The sequence below is a fragment of the Lactuca sativa genome, chromosome 7 (assembly GCF_002870075.4).
Source record: "Lactuca sativa cultivar Salinas chromosome 7, Lsat_Salinas_v11, whole genome shotgun sequence".
Classification (NCBI taxonomy): Eukaryota; Viridiplantae; Streptophyta; class Magnoliopsida; order Asterales; family Asteraceae; genus Lactuca; species Lactuca sativa.
Genome location: NC_056629.2, coordinates 84,737,106 through 84,740,824, shown reverse-complemented (window position 1 = coordinate 84,740,824; position 3,719 = coordinate 84,737,106).

Sequence of the window (3,719 nt, the reverse complement as noted above, 5' to 3'; positions counted from 1 at the left end):
TCCTAAGGCTGAAATCTGAAACGGCCTCAGAACTCATAAATTTTATCAAAGGAATAAAAGTTCTTATCAAACTCCCAGTTAGGAGAATCCGAAGTGATAATGGTTCAGAATTCACAAATTCTACCATTGAAAAGTTCCTCAAAGAAAAAGGAATTGACCACAACTTCTCAGCTCCCTTTACTCGACCACAAAATGGTGTAGTCGAAAGACGCAACAGAACTCTCATTGAAGCTACTTGATCCATGCTGAACTTTGCAAATCTACCTCTTTATCTTTGAACTAAAGTTGTATTAACTGCGTGCTTCACTCATAATCGAAGTATCATCAATTGACGCCTCAACATGACACCATATGAAGCAATGAATGGTCGAAAACCATCAATCTCGTTTCTTCATGTCTTCGGATGCAGATGCTTCAGCAAGAACAATCGTGATCAGCTTACTAAGTTCCAACCTAAAGCTGATAAAGCCATCTTCCTTGGGTACTCCTCAAAATCGAAAGCTTACAGACTTCTTAACTGGAGAACTCGTGTTTTGGAAGAAAGATTTGATGTTACCTTCGATGACAACTTCATTCGGAATTCTGGCCCTACTCACATTACAACTCACATGATGGGGTCCGATGCTCCTCCGCCAGGACGTCCGAACTCTCAGGCAATTCTTGAAGTTGACTTTGAAACTCTTTTTGGTCCTTTCGAAACCGCTCTTGATTCAGAATGTCGATCAAGACCATCTCTCATTCCAATCCCTGCCTCGGAAGCTCCAGTCTCACAAAATGTCTCTGGTTCCCTTCCAAGCCTCCCTCCATTTGATTCCGAACTGTTTCAACCTTCTCAGGTTGAGGGGGAGAATAATGCAAATCCCTCTCTTGAATCAAATGTAGATGGCTTCCAAGATGCAGCTGTTGAATTCGATGACTCTAATCCTCTCAACATTGATGAAAATGAAAATTTCCTTGAGTTCCCATCTCATGATGATGCTAACCTCTCCGGTTCAGAAGTTCAGGGGGAGCATCATCCCAATATTCAAATCATTTAAGGGGAGCAAATCAATTCAAATAATGATGTAGGATCTACGGCTGCACAAGAACTCCCTCGATTACATGTTTGGACGAAGGATCATCCTCCGAACCAAGTGATCGGTAATCCTAATGTTGGTGTACAAACTCGTTCCGCTACCAACATCCAAAATGAATGTCACATTTCAGCATTCATATCCATCGTTGAACCCAAATCCATCAAGGAAGCATTAGAGCATGCTGATTGGATTACAACCATGCAAGAAGAACTGGCAAAATTTGACCGAAATGAAGTTTGGATTCTCATTCCTCCTCCTCCGAATCATCCTATTGTTGGTACGAGATGGGTGTTTCGCGACAAACTAGATGATGCAGGAGTGATCATTAGAAATAAAGCAAGGCTGGTGGCTAAAGGATTCACACAGATCGAAGGGCTTGACTACGATGAAACCTTTTCTCCTATGGCACGACTTGAAGCTATCAGAATTTTTCTTGCCGATGCAGCTCACAAAGGCTTCAAAGTTTATCAAATGGATGTTAAGAGTGCTTTTCTTAACGGTGAACTTGACACTGAAGTATATCTTCAACAGCCTCACAGATTCATTAATCTCTCATTTTTGAACTATTGTTACAAACTCTGAAAGGCTGTCTACGGACTCAAGCAAGATCCACGAGCTTGGTACGAAACTCTCACTGATTTTCTAAAATGCTTAGGTTTTCAAAGAGGTATTCTTGATCCCACACTGTTCTAAAGATCAAATGGTAAGCATTCATGGTAGTGCAAATTTATGTGGACGACATCATCTTTGGATCTACGGACCCATCTATGGTCGCTGACTTTGCTAAACTTATGATCAATCGATTTCAAATGAGAATGAATCGGGAGTTAAGCTTCTTTCTTGGTCTTCAAGTCAAACAGACTAACAGAGCATTCTTCATTCACTAAGAAAAGAACATTTCAGAACTCCTCAAGAAATAATCAATGGACACCTGTGATGGGTTTGAGCCATAAGAACTTTCCTATGTTCACATGCAAACCCTAATGCTTGGATCTAGGTTTCTCTAATTGAACATGCAATGTATCCAAGGCTTACAATTATGGATCTAGTGTAAACAATTGAATCATATCATATGAAATCAGATCTAAAAGAATACCTTGAGTTGCTTGCTTGAGACTTCTTGTTCTTGGAGCTTAAAGTCACAATTGTCACTCCTCTAATGGCTTACAAACACCAACTAGCAAGAGGATGATCTTGAGAGAGAGAGAGAGGAGGTGAGAAATCGGCTCTAGGGTTTCTTCCTCTCAAGAGTATGGCCGATTTCCCTCACCCAAGGGGTCTATTTATACTATGAGATACTAGGGTTACACCCTTAACCCTAATTGAATAACTTAGGCCCTAAGCAATCCAAAGATCCTCCTAGATATGGGGCTTGGACGATTTTAAGGTATCCTAACCCTAAAATCCATCCACCCTAATATCCATAAGGATACATAGCCCAAAACACAACTATCACACATTTGACAATTTATGCCCCTTTATTCAGTTAACATCTTTCAGTCACCAAATTAATTCTCAATTAATAATTGACTTATATCAATCAAATAATATTATTATTCCTTTAATATATTACTCTCATAATATATTAACAATAATATCTCTTCTTTCTTTACAAATCATCCTGTCAAGTTGCTATGGTGAAGGCAACCCAAAAGGACCATGCACAATCGGGTCAAGTACTTACCAAATATAGTTACAACCTTAGACACTAATCCAACAACCTGTGCCTCTACAAAGGTACCAATGGGCTTCGGATAGAAGATCTTTGCCGACCCTTCGGGTGTTCCTGTTGATGAAAAGAAGTATCATGGAATGATTGGATCTCTACTCTATCTCACAGCAAGTCGTCCGAATATTATGTTCTCAAAATGTTTATGTGCCAGATTTCAAGTCAATCCAAAGATGTCTCCTCTCTTGGCTGTGAAACAAATCATCTGATACCTCAAAGGTACCAAGAGTTTCGGAATCTGGTATCCAGTAAATGAGAGCTTCCTACTTCAAGCTTACTCTGATTCAAACTATGGTGGCCTTCACCTCGATCGTAAAAGCACTTCAGGTGGATGTCAATTCTTAGGTGGTTGTTTGGTCAGTTGGTTATCCAAGAAACAGAACTACATTGCTCTCTCAACAGCCGAAGCTAGATACATTGTTGTTGCCAGCTGTACTTCTCAGGTTCTGTGGATAAAGTCTCAACTTTTGGATTATGGTTACCGCTTTCAACGCATTCCTATCTATTTTGACTCTCAAAGTGTAATTACAATCTCTCATAATCCAATTCAGCACTCCATGACCAAGCACATTGATACAAGGTACCATTTTATAAAAGATCATGTACTTAATGGTGACATTGAACTCATTTTAGTTCCATCTGATGATGAGATTGCTGATGTCTTCACCAAGGAATTAGATGAAACCAAATTCAATGGTTTTCTCAACAAAATGGGTATGATTATTCCAGATCCTCAGTTCTTTCAAAAGACTTGTTCTCTTTGATAGACATGTCTGAAAGAAATCTAGTTCCGATCTCCAAATCTCATCATCTCGGAACTACTTTCTCTCAGATACTTATGATCGTCTTACTTATCTTTGTTTTTTGACCTACACTTAACTTTTAAGTTGTACAGTTTATCTCATTCATCATGA